The following is a 22,208-nucleotide window of genomic DNA, read 5'->3' on the forward strand; positions in this document are numbered from 1 at the left end:
CAGCTACATTTGAAATTGGTCAGCAGGTGCTCGTCAGCCAATCAGGATGCACTGTCATACACCCTTTACCTGCCATATCATATCTAGCAGCCATTAGCATTCAGGTGGGAGGCTTCAGTTGGACGCCATCGCAAGATTGCGTCGCTAGCAGGACCGCCCCGTGCAGGCATCCCTCCCACAGGGGTCCCTCCCTAACCGCTCACCTGTCCGCCATGTCCTAGACCTCTCACACCCAGGCTCTGGACCTCTCACATCCAGAAAACCCACCAACACTGCCTCCATACTGAATGCTAAATTCAACACACACAAGCAATAGAACACAGCAGTACATGCATCCAGCTACATTTGAAATTGGTCAGCAGGTGCTCGTCAGCCAATCAGGATGCACTGTCATACACCCTTTACCTGCCATACCATATCTAGCAGCCATTAGCATTCAGGTGGGAGGCTTCAGTTGGACGCCATCGCAAGATTGCGTCGCTAGCAGGACCGCCCCGTGCAGGCATCCCTCCCACAGGGGTCCCTCCCTAACTGCTCACCTGTCCACCATGTCCTGAAACAGCTCTAGGACATGGTGGACAGGTGAGCAGTTAGGGAGGGACCCCTGTGGGAGGGATGCCTGCACGGGGCGGTCCTGCTAGTGACGCAATCTTGCGATGGCGTCCAACTGAAGCCTCCCACCTGAATGCTAATGGCTGCTAGATATGGTATGGCAGGTAAAGGGTGTATGACAGTGCATCCTCATTGGCTGACGAGCACCTGCTGACCAATTTCAAATGTAGCTGGATGCATGTACTGCTGTGTTCTATTGCTTGTGTGTGTTGAATTTAGCATTCAGTATGGAGGCAGTGTTGGTGGGTTTTCTGGATGTGAGAGGTCCAGAGCCTGGGTGTGAGAGGTCCAGGCCCACCTGCACTCCCCTCCAGGAATCACGTGTTGGCCTTGGGACCCCGGCCAGTGAGAGAGGTCCGGGGCCCCTGGCCATCGTGTGAACCAATCGTGTGTTTTTAAACGTCTTCTTTCAGCTCTAGGACATGGCGGACAGGTGAGCGGTTAGGGAGGGACCCCTGTGGGAGGGATGCCTGCACGGGGCGGTCCTGCTAGCGACGCAATCTTGCGATGGCGTCCAACTGAAGCCTCCCACCTGAATGCTAATGGCTGCTAGATATGATATGGCAGGTAAAGGGTGTATGACAGTGCATCCTGATTGGCTGACGAGCACCTGCTGACCAATTTCAAATGTAGCTGGATGCATGTACTGCTGTGTTCTATTGCTTGTGTGTGTTGAATTTAGCATTCAGTATGGAGGCAGTGTTGGTGGGTTTTCTGGATGTGAGAGGTCCAGAGCCTGGGTGTGAGAGGTCCAGGCCCACCTGCACTCCCCTCCAGGTATCACGTGTTGGCCTTGGGGCCCCGGCCAATGAGAGAGGTCCGGGGCCCCTGGCCATTGTGTGAACCAATCGTGTTTTTAAAAAAAAAACACAAAGAAGTAATTTTCTGATCGCTTGCACGACTGGCAAATCTGACCAAGAATTTGGAAAAATCGTTCCTCCCGGCTTTTCCGTGACAGCTGGGAGAAAGAGAAACTCCAGGTTGCTACAGGTAGCCCCTACACAACCAATCCAGATCCTATTGATCTGAATCGCAATCGATGCAGAGAATCGATTGCGTTCGCATTTTCTTCACAGGCGGTTCTTTGACGCGTTTGCGGCCACGCAACCGTCCGTGACAATCAGCATTGAGGGAAGCTTATGAGGACTCTTTTGTATTAAATGCTAATCTGAAAGGACATTACGTGAAGTGTTTTACACAGATGCTGATGTTATTATCAGTTTCTTGTTGAGTGCCCTGTACACTATTTTATTATCTGACTTAAAGTGGTACACACACTATTTTAGCAGGTGTGATCCAAGCTATATGTATTAACTAACTGGGATATAGGCACAACCTCAAGGTGAAAAGTTTAGTGTAAACAGAAGTGAGATTAACCCTTTTAATTATAGAAAGTAAATAGTGAAAGATGGAATAGAAAAAAGGCATTTAATGTGGACTTGAATTCAGAACTTCTTCTCTGCTCTAAAAGATACCCAACAGGATAATAACCTTTAAAGAAAAACATGTCTTTGTTACAGCTGATACAAATCCTACAATAAATCTGCAGTGTGTCTACTTCCTGTTTTCATGGAAGCAGACATATTGTTAATATCCCGTGCTTTCAAATGAGCTTATCTACCGTGGCAGACGTGGGAGAGTTCAAATTACAACTTGTGATTGGACACAGATGAGATGTTTTCCTTCTTCCCTGTGCAAGAGTTCAGGTCCACTTTAAGGCCTTGTTCACATTATAAATCGCCAGCGCTATCGCAAGCGCTGGCGATTTATGGGGGGATTTTGAAAGCGCTTTTACAGGAGCTTTCAGAGCGATTTCGGCGGAGCGAATGTTTTTTTACTTCCTGACATCAGTGAATTCTTTAACCCAGAAATGAATAAATACAATGTATTTATTCTTAAAATCGCTTGTGAAATCGCTATACAAAGGGCTTTTTCAAAAGCTTTGCGATTTCCCTATACCTTCCATTGAGCCAAAATGCTCCGACAATGGTACAGGTAGTGCGTTAGCATTTATAAAAAAAATCCAAACGCTCAAATGTGAACATTCTCATAGGAAGTTATTGCACAAACGCTTTTAGAGCGATTTGCAAAATTGCCAGCGCTTAAAAAATTCAGCAAAAACTCATAGTGTGAACAAGCCCTAAGGCTACTTGCACACCAAGACGTTGCGTTAGGTGCTACGTTAAGGTCGCATAACGTGCACCTAACACAACGTACGGTGCTGCAAGAGCCGACGGTAGAGTGAGCCGCGTTAGGCGGCTCGATTCCTATAATGTCTCCCAGAGTGGCGCTGATTGGCCAGTGGGTCCACGTGATGCGGAGCGAGACACTCCGCATCACGTGGTCCCGCCGGCCAATCAGCGCCCGCCAGTGCAGTGAATATTAAGTAGCCATGTGCGCGGCTACTGTAGCTGGCTCTTCCCGCCTCCTCTCCGCCCCCCACTGCGCATGTGCAAACAGTCTAACACGGCTATAGCCGCTCCAACGCCGTAGCATGCTGCACTTTGCGGAGAACGTGCAGCGTTACATGTAACGCAACGTGGGCTGTGTGAACAGCCCACTTGTGTTACATTGCTGTGCGTTGGGGGAGCGTTACAGGCGCACTAACGTGCGCCTGTAACGTCTTGGTGTGTAAGCAGCCTAAAGGAAAGTGCACAAAATGATCCAAGAGACTTGAGCGCAATCAAGCAGACACACGGATAGGACCACGCATGCGCAGCAACCCCCAACAAAAAATGGTTGTAGATCTTTCTGAGGGGGGCAGTGGCACAATGGAGGGGACATGAAGGGAGCCGATACATTTAAAAGACTAAGGGGGGAGGCTGCAAGGGCTGCTGCCCTGAAAGTCATGAATAAATACAATGTGTTGGGTCTTATTTACACACTTGGTAAGTGTTTGGTCTTATTTACACAATTTTCTGTTCGTTGCCCTTAAAATAAACCTGAGATGATTTGTACTTACCTGGGGCTTCCTCCAGCCCCCTGTAGTCTATTAGTTCCCTCAATGTCCTCCCGGTCCGATCTGCTGTGCTGCTATGAAGTCTGTGATCCATCTGGGTTGCGGGTTACTGTGCATGCGCTGTTCTGGGCGCACACCACCTCGATCGTTCTCCCGTGACCGGGGGCGTTCTGCTCAGGCGCAGTTACAATCTTAATGAAGTTCCCATTTGCAGAACACTCCTGGGCACCACAGCATGATGGGGGCAAGGGTTTTAATATTGTACCCCCCTCCCCCGTGGGCTTGAGAATGGTAATTACGATGCGATAATTAGCCCCCAAGTATAGGTAGCCAGCTATAGGCGCCCCATAGTAGGTTATCCAGCCATAGGTGCCCCAGTAAAGGTTAGTTAGCCATAGGTGGCCCAGTATAGGTTAGCCAGCCATTGGTGACCCCAGTAAAGGTTAGCCAGCCATAGGTACCGCCAGTGTAGGGTTAGCCAGCCATAGGTGCCCCCAGTATAGGTTAGCCAACCGTAGGTGCTGCCGTAAAAGGTTAGCCAGCCATAGGTGCCGCCAGTGTAGGGTTAGCCAGCCATAGGTGCCCCTAGTAAAGGTTAGCCAGCCAAAGGTGCCCCCAGTATAGGTTAGCCAGCCATAGGTGCCCCCATGTAAAGGTTAGCCAGCCATAGGTGCCCCCAGTAATGGTTAGCCAGCCATAGGTGCCCCCAGTATAGGTTAGCCAGTCATAGGTGCCCACAGTATAGGTTAGTCAGCCATAGGTGCAGCCGTAAAAGGTTAGCCAGCCATAGGAACCCCCAGTATAGGTTAGCCAGCCAAAGGTATTGTTGCCAGTATAGCTTAGCCAGCCATAGCCGCCCCCATCGCTGACAGTGGCATAGCGGATCGGACTGGGAGGGCATTGACAGACTTAAGCAGGTTCCCCAAAGGTTTTCGGTCGAGGGCCGGGTCAACATACTTCAGACTGCTGGGGGGCCGGAATATACATAAAATGATGTAGAAGTCTTTGCGGGCCAGACAGTGAAGCATACCCAAGTAACAAACTGCAGTCCAATTGGACAGCAGTGTCACCGGATGTGGAATTTGATTGGATGTGAATGGGTGGCCAGCACTGCTATTCTATATGCAGACCACCAATATTTAAAGATGTAGCTGACCGCATCTATAAGTTATACATTTTGTGTTTGGGGGCCGGTAAAAAAAGCCTCAGGGGGCCATATTCGGCCCGCGGGCCTTAGTTTGAGGACCACTGGACTAAAGGGAAGCCTCAGGGAAGTAAGCATCTCTTTGTCCCGTTCATCTCAGGTTTACTTTAACATTGTTCACTTTGCCTATCCCATATCCATATTTAGGACAGATCAATCAATACATTTTTCTTACAGTTTTATTTTTTTCCTTATAATATTTACAATACATTTTTATTCTCATGAATCCATTATTTATTTCTCTTTATTCCCAGCAGCATATCAGTAGTGGAAGTCATCAGTTTGAGCCTCCTGTTTAGAAGGGATGCTGCCTCCCTGGATGTGATTAGAAGGTGGGTTATCATTCTCCTTTTTTATTAAAATCGACCAATATTGCCTCCAGCTTTCTAACATCCCGGTAATATATGGATGTTTTTGTGATTTCTTTGATCTCAGTCTAGATTATCAGTATTGTTTCTAGCATTGAGTGCATTTTTATTGTTTACCACAAGATGGCAGCATTTAGCAATATTAAGTATTGTTAGTTTTGATGGCAGTGAAATGCTAAATTCTGAATACTCACCTGAAGACACAGGAAGATGGATCACAATGAGAACACCAGACTAAGAGCATTCCCCCACCCATCGTCCTGCCCGTGGGAACATGCAATGTCACGTTATGGCACACGTCGGGCGCAAAGGAGAGTTCAAACCATCGCCGCACTTTCTGCGGGAGTCATCCGGGATCTTAACAATCTGTTCCGCCATGACAGTCATAATCGATGCGTGCTACAAAACATTGTTCCTCTAATAGCACGCTCATACTCACATCGCGAGATCATGGAAACAATCGCTTGTTGCTCATAAAATCGCTGGTGGCTGGAAGAATAACCTACAAAATCACGACGTGGGTACGAGCCTTGAAGGAAAACTGTAACGAGAGGGACATGGAGGCGGACATATTTATTTCCTTTTAAACAATACCAGGTGCCTGGCAGCCCTGCTGGTCTGTTTGGCTGCAGTAGTGTCTGAATCACACCAGAAACAAGCATGCAGCTAATCTTGTCAAATCTGACAATATTATTTTAAAGGATTGCGGTGATGCCGCCGCGCAGTCTGGCGGGGGGGCGGCTCTCTCCGCGTTCAGACCGGCGGTTTCCGCACAGCAGCATGCGTCTGGTTTGTCTGAGCCTTCTAGTGCACACAGATGGAGAGCTACGCGCGCGCTGGGAGGCACGACCTTTATGCCAGGAGGAGAGGGATCAGCTGATCAGGTTGGTCAGCTGATCCCAGCGCAGACTGTCATTGGCTGGGTAGCGCTGAGGAGCGCGGCACTATATATATAGATCTCGCTGGTCAGTCTCAGGTTGTCTGCCGTTGCGAATACATACGTGTGAGCACTCAGAACATAGTCAGATCTCACAGTGTGTTAGAACCAGGTGGACCTGGGAATTCACACTTAGCCAGATTACGCTTGTGTCATTACTGTGTTATACTTTAGACCAGTTCCAGAGTGTTGTGACCAAGGACCTCACACCCAAGCTTAGGAATACTGTGTCATTGCTGTGTTATACTTTAGACCAGTTACAGGGTTTTGTGACCAAGGACCTCACACCCAAGCTTAGGAATACTGTGTCATTGCTGTGTTATACTTTAGACCAGTTCCAGGGTGTTGTGACCAAGGACCTCACACCCAAGCTTAGGAATACTGTGTCATTGCTGTGTTATACTTTAGACTAGTTCCAGGGTTTTGTGACCAAGGACCTCACACCCAAGCTTAGGAATACTGTGTCATTGCTGTGTTATACTTTAGACCAGTTCCAGGGTGTTGTGACCAAGGACCTCACACCCAAGCTTAGGAATACTGTGTCATTGCTGTTTTATACTTTAGACTAGTTCCTGGGTGTTGAGACCACGGACCTCACACTCTAGACTAGGCCTCTGCTTTATCTGTTATGACCAATTGCTCTCTCGACCTCTCTCCTGCTTTCTGATTCGGTACCTATGCATATCTGCCTACCTGTTGCCATACCCTGCCTGTACCTGGTTACCGAATCAGCCTTCTGTCTCTGTACCTTATCTGCTCGTGTGTTGCCAACCTAGCCTGGCCGACCCTTCTGGCTGTCACTCATGCCTTGAGTGTTCAGTCTGTCTGTACTACCTGTGACACTACCCCGCCAAGTGTCAGGTAGCTGCAGAGACCTCCTGTTCCTCAGATAGGCCTCACGGCAGTCCAGTCAGGGGCTCTATCCCTTAGGATTCCTTTGGCTGCAGTATAGTCTGATTCCCAGTATTGCAGGGAATCACTGGCTCGCAGGTTATCTCTATCCCCTTTCCTAGGAGATAGTTCACACACAGCCAGGGGCCTCCTGCTCCTCAGGTGGTCCATGCTCGTTGTTATCTGCATCTCCCGCCCCACGGGAGGCAGCCTACTGTTGCACCAAAACACTTACAATTTATCAGGTGTCCAGAGGTTAGTCATACTTGTATTATTGGTGATTCTGCAGATCATCAATAACCGGGTATATATCTGTATTGTTGGTGATACTGCAGATCACCAATAATCAAATTCTCTCTGTGTGCTGACACCAATCGTTACAGAACGGCAGACCCAAAAAACAAAATGGATGCACTCCACAGCCATCTTGATGCACTCACCACCTCGGTGGAGAATTTCATCAGAGTGCTGGACGGTCATCAGACCCAGATCACTGCCTTGTCTGGGTCCATACAAGTCCTTCAGACGGCTGTGAATTCAGTGCGATCCCCTCCAGTTACAGACTTACGTATGTCTGTACCCGAAAGGTTTTCTGGTCATAGATCTGACTTTCAGAATTTTAAAAATCGAGTAATGTCATATTTTGAGTTGAGACCCAACTTGTCAGGAACTGACACACAGAGAATTACATTTATTAAGACCCTGCTGTCAGGGGATTCTCAAACATGGGCATATAGCCTTCAGACAGGGAATGAGGCTTTGACGTCAGTCGAGGAATTTTTTAAGGCCATGGCCATAATTTATGATTATCCGGACATTGCCTCCACTGCTGAGCGGAAGCTCAAAACTTTGCGTCAAGGCAAGGATCCGGTAGAAGTCTACGCAGCTGAGTTCAGGAAGTGGTCTGTGTCAGCTAGGTGGGGGACATTTGCATTGTTAGACTGTTTTTTATCAGGGTTGTCAGACGCAGTCTCAGATTTGATGTTGGGACACCCTGAACCTAAGTCTATCGATGAGGCAATCGCCTTAGCAGTACGGGTTGATCAGCGTTTACGCTATCAGAAACAGACCCGGGGTAAGAACACTGTGAGATATGTCTCCTACGCCTCTCCTCCACCTGTGTCACCTCCACCAGAGCCAATGCAAATTGGGCAGTCAAAATTGACACGGGTGGAAAAGAATCGCAGGAAAACAGAACAGCTCTGTTTATACTGTGCAGAGGAGGGTCATAAGGTACAGAATTGTCCCAAGAAGTCGGGAAACGCTGCCGCCTAGGTGTAGTCAGATGTAATACCCTAGGCGCGCAGTCTTTACCTCTAAACGATAATCGCTTGCTCCTTCCCTGTTCTGTCACATGGGAAGGTCAGACTGTTTCCACTGAAGCTTTCTTAGACTCTGGCTCAGCGGCCAACTTTATGGATTACGAGTTTGCAAAAAAGTTGGGGATTCCCATACTTCCATTGGACCTGTAGGTTTTTGGTCACTGCAGTAGATGACTCTCCTATGCAAAGTAGACATCCCCTGTCTCGGACCCCGGAGTTGGGGTTCAGTGTTGGGGTACTACATAAAGAGAGTCTACAGTTTCTGGTCTTGCGTATGGCAACCTCCACCGTTATTCTTGGTATGCCATGGTTACAGCTTCACTCACCTCAGATAGACTGGGTTTCAGGTCAGCTAACAAGCTAGTCTACCCATTGTTATCATCACTGTTTAGCGAAAGTAACCGTGGGTAACACCAAGATTCAGGTTAAAGGTGTGCCAAGCCAATACGCAGAATTTGCAGACGTGTTTTGTTCCAAATCAGCTGATAAACTTCCCCCCCCACCGTACCTTTGACTGTCCCATCGATTTAAGATCTGGTTGTATGCCTCCCAGAGGTCACCTCTATAATCTATCTGGGCCTGAGAAACTGGCAATGCAGGAGTATATCAAAGAAAATTTGGCTAAAGGGTTCATCCGCCCCTCTCGTTCACCAGCAGGGGCAGGATTCTTTTTTGAGAAAAAAGATGGAGGCCTTCGTCCTTGCATTGATTACCGAGGTTTAAACAAGATTACAGTGAAAAATCGTTATCCTCTGCCCTTGATTGACCATTTGTTCACTCAGGTTACTAACGCCAAGATTTTCTCGAAATTAGATTTGAGAGGTGCATACAACCTAGTTCGTATCAGGGATGGTGACGAATGGAAGACGGCCTTCAACACACCCGACGGACACTACGAGTACCTGGTGATGCCCTTCGGGTTGTGTAACGCCCCGGCCGTCTTCCAGGAGTTGATTAATGAGGTGTTCAGGGAGGTGTTGGGGAAGTTTGTCCTAGTATATCTGGACGATATTCTGATCTTTTCGTCTAATCTCTCGGAACACCGAAAGCATGTCAAGTTTGTCCTATGGAAGTTAAGACAGAATCTGCTTTACGCTAAACTTGAGAAATGTCTTTTCGAAGTGACCTCTGTTGCCTTCCTGGGGTAGATTATCTCTACGTCTGGCCTCTCTATGGATCCTGGTAAGGTTTCTGCTGTCTTGGAGTGGCCTCAGCCTGTGGGACTGAAGGCGCTCCAAAGGTTTTTGGGCTTTGCCAACTACTACAGGAGGTTTATAAAGGGGTACTCTACAGAAGTCTCGCCCCTCACCAGTCTCACCAAAAAGGGGGCTGATACTTACCACTGGTCAGCAGAGGCACATACTGCTTTTTCCACACTGAAAAAACTGTTCTATTCTGCACCCATATTGAGACATGTGGATGTCACCTTCCCCTTCATCGTGGAGGTGGATGCTTCAGAGGTAGGGGTGGGGGCTGTATTGTCTCAGCGTTCGGGTTTACAGGGTAAACTCCACCCATGCGCCTACTTCTCTCGTAGGTTTTCACCCACAGAGAAAAACTACGATATAGGCAACCGGGAGCTTTTGGCTATCAAGTTAGCCTTTGAGGAATGGCGACATTGGCAAGAAGGTGCAGAACACACTATCACAGTTTATACAGATCATAAAAATTTGGAGTACATAGAGGGTGCCAAGAGACTTAGCCCCCGTCAGGCCCGATGGTCTTTGTTCTTCTCGAGATTTAGATTTGTAATTACGTATACCCCTGGTAGTAAAAACGTCAAGGCCGACGCCTTGTCCAGGTGTTTCGAGCCCGAGACGGTACAGCCCTCAGCCCCTGAGACCATTCTACCTCAGAAGGTGGTTTTGGCAGCCACTGAGACCTGGAAAGATTGGACAGTCACTCTGATCCCTTACCAACAGGATGTTCCAGAGGGGAAGCCTGACGGGGTTATGTTTGTGCCACTACCTTTCCGTCTACAACTGTTACAGCTGTTCCATTCTCACAAAAATGCTGGTCATGCCACCAGAACTTAGGATTTGCTGGCCAGATGTGCTTGGTGGCCTACATTAGCAACAGACTGTAAGGAGTTTGTAAGAGAGTGTGCAGTGTGTGCTAGGAGTAAACCTTCTCGTCAGGCTCCTGTTGGTACTTTACAACCTTTACCAGTCCAGAGTGAATCTTGGACTCACTTGTCCATGGATTTTGTGGGAGAACTCCCCAGGTCTGAGGGCAAGACGGTCATTTGGGTGGTAGTAGACAGATTCAGTAAGATGGCTCACTTTTTCCCCTTGAAAGGACTCCCCTCAGCCCAGGAATTGGCCGATCTCTTCATCCAGCACATTTTCCGGCTGCATGGCATTCCGGAAAATGTAGTGTCAGATCGGGGAGTCCAATTTGTATCTAAGTTTTGGAGAGCTTTTTGCCATCAGCTGGACATGGATCTTGCATTCTCATCAGGCTACCACCCACAGACCAATGGCCAGACCGAGAGAGTTAACCAGTCCCTGGAATAATTTCTTAGATGTTATGTTGCAGATGCGCAATCCGATTGGGTAAAATTTTTGCCGTTTGCAGAATTTGCACACAACAACCTGAAGAGTTCCTCTTCAGGGTTTTCCCCATTTCAGATAGTGTCGGGAAGATCGCCCAAGTTTGCCCCATTGCCAGTGGCTTCTACACCATTCCCGGCCCTGGAGGACTGGCAGAGGGCTTTGAAGGAGATTTGGTGAATGGTTAAGAGAAACTTGGGGAAAGCCTTCCAGACCCAGAGAAAGCAGGTGGACAAAAGGCGGTCCGCAGAGTGGAAATTCTCTCCAGGGGACTTGATGTGGGTGTCCACTCGGCATTTGGCCTTGAAGCAACTGTCACCCAAACTGGGTCCTAGATTTATAGGACCTTTTCCAGTGACCAGAAAAATCAATAACGTCACTTATGCTATTGATCTCCCAGCCAGCATGCGAGGTGTGAGATCATTCCATGTGTCTCTGTTGAAGCCGGCAGTGCACGTGGATTCCTCCCCCCCCCCCTTGTGTTGGTTGATGACCAACCGGAATATGAGATTGAAAAGATTCTAGACTCTCGGTTAGTGCAGAATTCCGTGCAGTATCTGGTTCATTGGAAGGGATATGGTGTAGAGGAAAGAACTTGGGTGCCAGATTGTCGCATGCATGCGGAAGAATTAAAGAAAGAGTTTCATGACTCACATCCTGGGAAGCCTGGTGGGAAGTGTCCGGAGTCCACTCCTCGGGGGGGGGGGGGGGGGGGGGGGGTACTGTAAAGGATTGCGGAGATGCCGGCTGTCTACGCGTTCAGACCGGCGGTTTCCGCACAGCAGCATGCGTCTGGTTTGTCTGAGCCTTCTAGTGCACACAGATGGAGAGCTACGCGCGCGCGCTGAGAGGCAGGACCTTTATGCCAGGAGGAGAGGGATCAGCTGATCAGGTTTGTCAGCTGATCCCAGCGCAGACTGTCATTGGCTGAGTAGCGCTGGGTGGCACTGAGGAGCGCGGCACTATATATAAATCTCGCTGGTCAGTCTCAGGTTGTCTGCCGTTGCGAATACATACGTGTGAGCACTCAGACCATAGTCAGATCCCACAGTGTGTTAGAACCAGGTGGACCTGGGAATTCACACTTAGCCAGATTACGCTTGTGTCATTACTGTGTTATACTTTAGACCAGTTCCAGGGTGTTGTGACCAAGGACCTCACACCCAAGCTTAGGAATACTGTGTCATTGCTGTGTTATACTTTAGACCAGTTCCAGGGTGTTGTGACCAAGGACCTCACACCCAAGCTTAGGAATACTGTGTCATTGCTGTGTTATACTTTAGACTAGTTCCTGGGTGTTGAGACCACGGACCTCACACTCTAGACTAGGCCTCTGCTTTATCTGTTATGACCAATTGCTCTCTCGACCTCTCTCCTGCTTTCTGATTCGGTACCTATGCATATCTGCCTACCTGTTGCAAACTCTGCCTGTACCTGGTTACCGAATCAGCCTTCTGTCTCTGTACCTTATCTGTTTGTGTGTTGCCAACCTGGCCTGGCCGACCCTTCTGGCTGTCACTCATACCTTGAGTGTTCAGTCTGTCTGTACTACCTGTGACACTACCCCGCCAAGTGTCAGGTAGCTGCAGAGACCTCCTGTTCCTCAGAGAGGCCTCTCGGCAGTCCAGTCAGGGGCTCTATCCCTTAGGATTCCTTTGGCTGCAGTATAGTCTGATTCCCAGTATTGCAGGGAATCACTGGCTCGAAGGTTATCTCTATCCCCTTTCCTAGGAGATAGTTCACACACAGCCAGGGGCCTCCTGCTCCTCAGGTGGTCCATGCTCATTGTTATCTGCGTCTCCCGCCCCACGGAAGACAGCCTACTGTTGCACCAAAACACTTACAATTTATCAGGTGTCCAGAGGTTAGTCATACTTGTATTATTGGTGATTCTGCAGATCATCAATAATCGGATTCTTTCTGTGTGCTGACACCAATCGTTACAATTATCAGAAACACCTGATCTGCATATGATTGTTCAGGGTCTATGGCTACAAGTATTAGAGACAGAGAATCAGCAGGGCTGCCAGGCAACTGGTATTTTTTTTTAAAAAGTCAATAAATATGGCTGCCTCTATATCCCTCTCGTTACAGTTGTCCTTTAATTCATTCTGTCAATATGCTATACTGTATAATGTTAGTTTGTTAAAGTAAACCAGAGGTGAAAAATTGTTAATATATACTTAACGTTGGTGTTTGAGAGACTAATCAGACAGCTCCAGGCTACTTCTTTCATCCAGCCATCACTCCATCTTAGAGGGTTGTGTAGAGTCACTATATTAACCCCCCTGGCGGTTTGCAAAAAATCCGCCAGGGGGCAGCAAATCTTTTTTTTTAATTTTTTTTTTTTTTCATGTAGCGAGACAAAGTCTCGCTACATGATAGCCGCTGCTCAGCGGCATCCCCCCAGCCCCTCCGATCGCCTCCGGCGATCGGAGATCAGGAGATCCCGTTCAAAGAACGGGATCTCCTGGAGGGCTTCCCCCGTCGCCATGGCGACGGGCGGGATGACGTCACCGACGTCAGAGGGGACTCCGATCTGCCCCATAGCGCTGCCTGGCACTGATTGGCCAGGCAGCGCACGGGGTCTGGGGGGGGCGGCCGCGGCGAGAGGAATTGCGGCGGATCGGCGGGTAGCGGCGGCGATCAGATGCTACACGCAGCTAGCAAAGTGCTAGCTGCGTGTAGCAAAAAAAAATTATGCAAATCGGCCCAGCGGGGCCTGAGCGGTGCCTCCCGGCGGCATAGCCCGTGCTCAGCACGGGCTTACCGCCAGGGAGGTTAACACATCAGGTACACTTTTATGTTTGATGCTGTTATTGTGCATTCTGCTGATCTGTGTTTTATAGTTTGTTGTATTTCTTGCTGTTGTGAAGCTTACCAGTTAATTCCTAACACATTCAGCTGGCAAAAACAATTGCATGCCTTGGACATGAGTGATGCACATACCCCAGGCATCTGCACTCTGCAGACAAATGGGGCAGATCAGCTTGTGGTGGCACATGGGCACTGTAGGACCATGTTACTTGTTGTCTCCATGGGCCTCTCTACTGGACTTGGTGAGACTGGCTGGCTTGTTTATGGCATGGCACATGTGGTGCACTAGACATGCCCAGTGTTCTGCCCCTCTGTTGGAATTATAAAAAAAACCAGATACTCCACAGCCTGTCCTGTCCCCTGAGAAAAACTCAAAACAGAAAAAATACACCTTTATTTCAAATTCAGGGTCGTAACAATAGACCATGCAAGGGATGCCTCCGCAGGGGGCCCAGAAGCCACAGGGGGCCCGTGGGGGGAACAGTTTGAGTGTCTGACAGCTAAGGACATGGAGAGAAAAAACGTATTCTGCTCTCGCACCATTGTTATATTGACTGCATATGACACAGATAAGGACTCATACACTGTCCCTGCTCCTTAGGGTTCATAAAAAAACATCTGTCTCTAACTGCTGCAAAGTTCTGATGACTTCATGTACAACCTTACAAAGTAGTCACGTTTTGAAAAAAAGTTGAAGACTTTCCCTTTTCAGCAATCACTCCGAAAGGATTCCTAGATTCTTATCACACACAGGCTAATGACCTTATGGCTCTGATTACATTTACAACACAGTGGAGTGGAGATTGATGTCTGACTGTTGCTGCCTTTTTGAGAGCTTGTTGTCTCACATGGAGTCCAAGATCCTGTAATAACAGTATCAATCAGTGACATTTTGAATGTTTTGCCAAAGTTACAGTAAATACTATATCTTCTTATGTTCAGCATGCCATTGTTGTTCCTCCATATAGCATGTGCTCTCATGTAGTAAGATAATACGGCTGTGTGTGTATGTATGTAGTGGGAGCAGAGCTTCGACAAGGGACTTGTCGGCTGCAAGGGGCTGGAGGAAGCCCCGGGTAAGTAGATCTAGGGGTAGCATAGATTGCCTGACGTTTCCTTTAAGTCTAAGTGTTTTTATCAGCATGGGGAAAACACATTGGTCCTGTAGGAACAGCGGAGATGCCGCCGCATGGTCTAGTGACAGGGCGGCTATCTCCGCGGTCAAACCGGCGGTTTCCGCGCAGCGACACACGTCTGGCTTGGCTGGACCTTCTAGTTCACACAGATGGAGAGCTACGCCGCGCGCCAGGCGACAGGACAGTTATATCAGCAGAAGGGGAATCAGTTGATCAGGCCGATCAGCTGATCCCAGCTGGACTCTGGATTGGCTGAGTGGCTCGGGCGGAGCTGCACAACACTGCAAGTATATATAGATCTTGCTTGTCAGTTGCTGCTTGTCTGCCGTTGCGAATACTTACGTGTGACCACTCAGACCTCAGTCAGATCCTACAGTGTGTTAGAACCAGGTGGACCTGGGAATTCACACTTAGCCAGATTACGCTATTGTTATATGCTGTGTTATACTTTAGACCAGTTCCAGGGTGTTGTGACCAAGGACCTCACACCCAAGTTTAGGATTACTGTGTCATTACTGTGTTATACTTTAGACCAGTTCCAGGGTGTTGTGACCAAGGACCTCACACCCAAGCTTAGGATTACTGTGTCATTACTGTGTTATACTCTAGACCAGTTCCAGCAGTTCCAGGGTGTTGAGACCAAGGACCTCACACCCAAGCATAGGATACTGTGTTATTCTTTAGACTAATTCCTGGGTGTCTAGACCAAGGTCCTCACACCCCAGACTAGGATTGTGATTTATATCTGTTATGACCATTTGCTCGTGTTTTGCCGACCTGGCCTGGCCGACCCTTCTGGCTGTCACTCATCCCTTGAGCGTTCAGTCTGTCTGTACTACCCGTGACACTATTCCACCAAGTGTCAGTTAGCTGCAAGGACCTCTTGCTCATCCGAGAGTCCTTCCTGCAACACAGCCAGTGGCCTCTATCCCATTGGAGTCCCTTGGCTGCAGTACAGTCTGATTTCCAGTTTACAAAGGAATCACTGGCTGCCAGATTATCACTATCTCCTCTCTCTAGGAGATAGTCCCTGCACAGTCCAGGGCCACCTGCCCCTCAGGTGGTTCCTGGCCGAGCTGCCTGTATCTCCCGCCTCACGGGAGATAGCCTACAGTTACACTTAACACTTATACTTCATTAGGTGTCCAGAGGTTAGTCATACTTGTATTATTGGTGATTCTGCAGATCATCCATAATCAGGTATACATCTGTATTGTTGATGATTCTGCAGATCATCAATAATCAGATTCTCTCTGTGTGCTGACACCAATCGTTACAGGTCCTCAGTTTTCCTGTGCAGAAAGCGAGGGGGGTGGGAGGGCCCCATCCAAAGCCTTGTACCTGCCGTATCTGTGACTTTTACGTCAACTTCATCTTAGGGTTATGACATCTGCACTTCACGAACTTGGTTGACAGCAGCCCCATTCTGTAGGACGTCACATCACTGACACAAGTATTGGCTTATCTTATCTCCTACCTTCATCAGTAAAGCAGCCTGCGCTCGCTTGCACACATGCCAAAATACTAATGTTTACCAGCTTCAGAGATCAGCTTACATAATGTGGTATTTATAAGGTGGGGACATTTCTTGGCAGCACCGAGTGTCAACATACCAGTTCTAGAGACAGTGCTGAAACACTGGCAGTGTAAATAGCTTCACTCGTAAACACCTTGCTTCACGAAAATAAACTCCAGGCTGGTGGAGTGTGCACCGCAGAGGGGAGGAGCTACTATCAGCTAATACTGGGTGACCAATAGCAAGATTTTCTATTCAGAAACTGTTACTGTTTTGCACTTTAGTTCTGTTGTCTTATAGTATTAAGTGTACTTATGATGAAGATATGGGGTTAACTCTAAATTGTCCCCAGATTATTCATGTAACTAATTATGACTCTTTACTCCCTTAAAGCAGAATATAACCCAGCATTTCATATTTGCTCTAAAACATTGTTTACAGCATATTATATGAAATCAGCATATTTTTTTTATTCGAAGGGTTACACACAGAGCTTGAAAGTTCAGTGCAGTGAAATGTGGACACATCCGAAGATTTAGATTATGTTATCTTGTGTTTACTTAAATGTATCAAGTGAGGAATGTGACACATTCTCTGACTGCGGAGAAGCAGCTCAACACAGAGACTCAAAGCATGTCTGCCTTTAATACATAATGAATAAAAACAGTTATTAATACAATGCAAAGTCAGCTCACAAAGCAAAAAACTGTACTTTTGGAAACCTATAACTTCTAAATGAATAATAATACTTATGCACATATGCAAATATGATAACCGTATGGCATATAAAAAGTAGGAAAACATGTTTTTATTGAATATTATGTCAGGGTTTTAAATCACTTTAAAGAGATCTGAGGCCCCCAGCTGCATATTGTTCTTATTTTAATTACATATGACACACTTTATTGGCAATCTTTAAACTTAAAGGGTACCAGATGTGAAAATAGTAATAGAAACGGAGGGAGCAGGCATATAGTCTTACCTGTCCTGATGCCTGTCGCTCCCCCCATTCTCTTTTCTGCCCCCCGCATTATGCCTAAATGCCCCCCGGGACCCTCTTCCAGGTTGCCGGAGTCAGGCTTTACTGCTCAGATGCTGGCCAGGCTGTGCGCATCCTACAGCGCACGCCTGTGGCTGGGAGAGCTCTGCACATGCATATGACTTAATTCGCATGACGTAGTGACATCACTGTAGGACGCGTACAGCCCGTCCAGCACCTGCTCAGTAAAGCCCGACTCTGGCGACCCGGAAGAGGGATCTGGGGGACATTTAGGCATAATGTGGGGGGCAGAAAGGAGAACAGGCGAGCGACATGCAAAGGAAACCAGGAAAAAAATGATTGACTCGCATACATGCCCCTTTTCCAGTATAGCCCCCTCCAGAATAGCCAGATGTGCCCCCGGTACAAGTCAGCCCCCTCCCCATAGCTAAAGGTGCCCCAAGGATGATGCAGCAGTGTCTCAAGAAGCAACTAGATGGTGTCATAGATTTGAGATACAGCCATTGCTGCACAGGAAGCATCCCCGATCATTGCACTGCAAATAAATTGCTTGCACGCTCAACTCCACAAGCCAGGGGACATAGGTAGTCTTGAGCAATGCACTCTGCACACCATGTTGCTGGGGATGGAGGGCATAGTGTGTATCCAGGCTGAAGTACTTCCTCACATGTGGTAGGAGCGTGCGAGTGCTGCTGTAGGCTTGGACTGCTAGGCTATAAACAAAATACATGGCAGCCGGTCAGCATAATGGTAGTAGCGGTGGGGGAGGGGCGCCTTTTCCCCACACAGCACCTCAAGCAGTTGCTTGTACTGCATTTTGGTAGAAGCACCCCTGTTCACAAGGGAAACATCACTGTTGCAAATTACAGATGCAGAAGAGTCTCAATCTTTCACTTGTAATATTAAAATACTTAACTCAGGAAGAAGTGAAGGCAAGACTAAATAAATAAAAAATAGACAAGGCACCTGGCCCGGATGGCATAAATCCTCGGGTCCTAAGGGAATTAAGTTCAGTTAGAGATAAACCCCTTTATCTTATCTTTTTTGTGAGTCTCTTTCAACTGGCAGAGTCCCAGTGGATTGGCGTACAGCCCACATTTTCCCATTATTTAAGAAGGGCAAACAATCAGATCCAGGAAATTATAGACCTGTAAGCGTATATAAGTTGTATGTAAACTATTTGAAGGGTTACTAAGAGATACTATGCAGGACTTCATAGTAGAAAATAATCTTATTTCTGAGCATCAGCATGGGTTTACTAAAGACAGGTCCTGTTTGACTAACATGCTCAGCTTTTATGAGGTAGTGAACGCTAATGTGGATATTGGGAATGCTGTAGTTGTGATATACTTGGACTTTGCTAAGGCCTTCGAACCTGTTCCCCACTGGTGCAAAAGTTGAGGATGCAAGGACTGGGGAAGAGTCTGTGTGCATGGATAGGGAACTGGCTAATGGACAGAAAACAAAGAGTTGTGGTCAATGGATCATACTCAAAATGGGAGACTGTTAGCAGTGGGGTCCCACAGGGATCTGTACTGGGTCCAGTGCTCTTCAATTTATTTATTAATGACCTAGTAGATGCAGTAGATCATCAACTCTCAGGAATATAGTGACATATTGCAACAGGATCTGGAAAGGATGGCTATATGGACACATAAATGGCAGATGAAATTCAATGTTGAAAAATGTAAAGTCATGCATTTTGGTCATACCAATGGCCTAGCACCATATAAAATAAATGGGATACAGTTGGGGACATCAAACTTGGAGAAGGACTTAGGAGTACTCATCGACAGCAAGTTACATAGTTATTTTGGTTGAAAAAAGACATACGTCCATCGAGTTCAACCAGAGAACAAAGTACAACATCAGCCTACTCCCTCACATGTCCCTGTTGATCCAGAGGAAGGCAAGGAAGTTAAATAATCGTATTCAATGCCAAGCCGCTGCAGCTAAAGCTAATAAAATTTTGGGATGCATTAAAAGGGAAATATAAACTTGAGATGCTAGCATGATATTGCCCCTATTTAACTCTCTAGTAAGGCCACATCTGGAATATGGAATTCAGTTCTGGGCACCACATTACAGGAAAGATATTGCAGTTTTAGAGCAGGTGCAGAGATGAGAAACAAAATTGATATGAGGGACGGAAGGTCTCACTTACCAAGAAAGGTTAGATAAACTGGGTTTATTTAGTCTAGAGAAAAGACGCCTTAGAGGGGATCTAATTAACATGTATAAATACATCAGAGTGCAATATAAAAGATTGGTGGATGAGCTTTTTGTCCCTAGGCCTTCTCAAAGGACTAGCGGACATGATCTGCGCATGGAGGAAAAACATTTAAGCCATTTATTTAGATAAGGGTTCCTTACAGTAAGAGTGATTAAGATGTGGAATGCATTGCCACAGAAAGTAGTTATGGCAAATTCTATATCTGCATTTAAAGGGGACTTAGATGCTTTCCTTTCGTTGAAAGACATCCATGGCTACAATTACTAGGTAATGCCCAGTGATGTTGATCCAGGGATATTATCTGATTGCCATTTGGAGTCAGGAAGGAATTTTTTTACCTTTTGGGGCTAATTGGACCATGCCTTGTAAGGGTTTTTCGCCTTCCTCTGGATAAATATGTGAGGGAGCAGGCTGGTGTTGTACTTTGTTCTCTGGTTGAACTCGTTGGACGTATGTCTTTTTTCAACCTAAACAACTATGTAACTAAAATCTCTAAAAACGTCTGTAAATGCTCATTAATGTTAAGGTCTGGGGATTGTGGTGGCCAGATGAGATGCTCAACTTCATTAGAATGTTCCCCGTGCCATTCTTTAACTATTCTAGCTGTATGGATTGGGGCATTATCATCTTGAAAGATGACATTCCCCTCCGGAAACCGTTCTTGAACCATAGGATGAACTTGGTCACCCAAAATTCCTAAATAGTCTCTGCTGTTAATTCTTCCATGAAGGTGTGAAGGATTGCGGAAAAGCCGCCGTGTGCTCTGACGGCGCGGCGGCTGGTTCCGCGTTCAGCCTGGCGGTTTCTGCGCGGCGACATGTGTCTGATGTGGTTCAGCCTTCCTGTGCACATAGGCTGAGGAATGCGCACGCCGAGAGGCAGAAGCTTTATGGGAAGCAGAAAGGGGTCAGCTGACTCTACTGGTCAACTGATCCCAGAACGAATGGCGGTTAGCTGAAGGGGACTGGGCGGCGCTGATCTGCGCTGCACTATGTAGCTGCTTGTCCTTCAGTCTCACGTTGTCTGCCGTTGCGAATGCTTATGTGTTGGCACACAGACCACAGTCAGATCCTACAGTGTGTCAAGAGCCAGGTGGACCTGGGGATTCACACTGAGCTAGATTACTCTTGTGGCTATGTTGTGCTTTAGACCAGTTCCAGGGTGTTGTGACTATGGACCTCACACCCAAGACTAGGACACTGTGTCAGTTCTATGTTATGCTTTAGACCAGTTCCAGGGTGTTGTGACTAGTGTTGGGCGAACACCTAGATGTTCGGGTTCGCGAACGTTCGCCGAACATCGCCGCGATGTTCGGGTGTTCGCGCCGAACTCCGAACATAATGGAAGTCAATGGGGACCCGAACTTTCGTGCTTTGTAAAGCTTCCTTACATGCTACATACCCCAAATTAGCAGGGTATGTGCACCTTGGGAGTGGGTACAAGAGGAAAAAAAATATTTGAAAAAGAGCTTATAGTTTTTGAGAAAATTGATTGTAAAGTTTCAAAGGAAAAACTGTCTTTTAAATGTGGAAAATGTCATGTTTCTTTGCACAGGTAACATGCTTTTTGTCGCCATGCAGTCATAAATGTAATACAGAGAAGAGGTTCCAGGAAAAGGGACCGGTAACGCTAACCCAGCAGCAGCAGCACATGTGATGGAACAGGAGCAGGCGCAGGAGGAGAAGGCCATGCTTTTTGAGACACAACAACCCAGGCCTTGCATGAGGACAAGAAGCGTGCGGATAGCATGCTTTTTAACGCCATGCAGTCATAAATGTAATAAAGATAAGAGGTTCAATAAACGGGGACCGGGCGTCAACGCTAACCCAGCAGCAGCAGCAGACGTGATGGAACAGGAGGAGGCGCAGGAGGAGAAGGCCACGCTTTCAGGTGCAACTCAGGCCTTGCATGAGGACAAAAAAATGTGTGCGCAAAGCAATGCAATGAGTAGTTTTCAGGACACAATGGGCTATTCGGAGGAGCTATTCCCACCCCCACAATCTTCTACCTGTGAAAGGTCAATGGAACAGCCACAAATGTTGTGCCCGGATTCACAACCTTTTTCTGTGGAAAATGCACCTCGCACTGAAATGCAAGGCGAGGCCGAGGATGAACATGACGTCAACAACTCAACATGACGCAAAATGGGGGCGGAACAGAAAGCTGCTTTCAATGTTTTGAAGGCCTTAATTGCCTCCGGTGGCCAGTTAGATGCATCATTCATCACACCCAAATCCCAGAGCAATGTGTGCAGGAATTTGAATCGCAGGAGGTGTACCGAGATCATCTGGACAAGTGACCAAGTGACAAGTGACCAAGTGACAAAGTGACCAGTGACAAAGTGACAAAATGACAAAGTGACAAGTGACAAAGTGACAAGTGACAAAGTGACAAAATGACAAGTGACAAAATGACAAAGTGACCAGTGACAAAGTGACAACTGAGAGGTTGTTCTGGGGAGCTCCACTGCACTCAGTCGCATATGAGGAGAGGTCTCGTCGGGACTGCTGATCCTCCTCAGCTTGCTCAAAGCCTTGAGGGTTCCTGAAGATCCTCTGCTTGGAGTTCGCCGGGGTTCAGCTTGGTGTCGGGGTCGGCGGCGTCCTCCTCACTCCAACGTGGCAGATCTTCTGTTGAAGGAAAAAAAAAAAAACATTGTTA

General features: G+C 47.5%; 1 long non-coding RNA gene across 1 annotated transcript in view; it reads right to left on the minus strand.

The window, feature by feature from the left end:
* Nucleotides 1–14,041: 14,041 nt before the first annotated feature.
* LOC137541509 (uncharacterized) overlaps nt 14,042–22,208 on the minus strand; it is a 64,952-nt gene continuing 56,785 nt past the window's right edge. The window contains exon 3 of the long non-coding RNA XR_011025183.1: nt 14,042–14,525. This is a non-coding gene — a long non-coding RNA (uncharacterized lncRNA). The remainder of the gene's footprint in view (nt 14,526–22,208) is intronic.

Source organism: Hyperolius riggenbachi, chromosome 12 (assembly GCF_040937935.1).
Source record: "Hyperolius riggenbachi isolate aHypRig1 chromosome 12, aHypRig1.pri, whole genome shotgun sequence".
Lineage (NCBI taxonomy): Eukaryota > Metazoa > Chordata > Amphibia > Anura > Hyperoliidae > Hyperolius > Hyperolius riggenbachi.